Raw genomic sequence first — 306 nt, forward strand, 5'->3', positions numbered from 1 at the left:
GGACAGGCAGACAAAAAAGGAAATAGGCTGAAAATTAAATCCTAAGGTATGTCAAAATGACCAACAGTGGCATCTTGAAATTTCTCAAGAAGAAGAGTGAAAAGGGAAACCCATTTCCTGGCCACATCTACCTGGAGGCAATCAGAAAGCATAAAAAATACCAAAAGATACACCCATCTAAGTATTAAAGCCACATATAACCCCTTAATATGCCCAAAAAACAGAAGCAGATGACCATATCTGCACATGTCCAGAAATGAGATAAAGTGACTGAGGCAAATGAGCTGGAAGTAGACCTACACTCCA

Source organism: Chrysochloris asiatica, unplaced genomic scaffold (assembly GCF_000296735.1).
Source record: "Chrysochloris asiatica unplaced genomic scaffold, ChrAsi1.0 scaffold00008, whole genome shotgun sequence".
NCBI lineage: Eukaryota > Metazoa > Chordata > Mammalia > Afrosoricida > Chrysochloridae > Chrysochloris > Chrysochloris asiatica.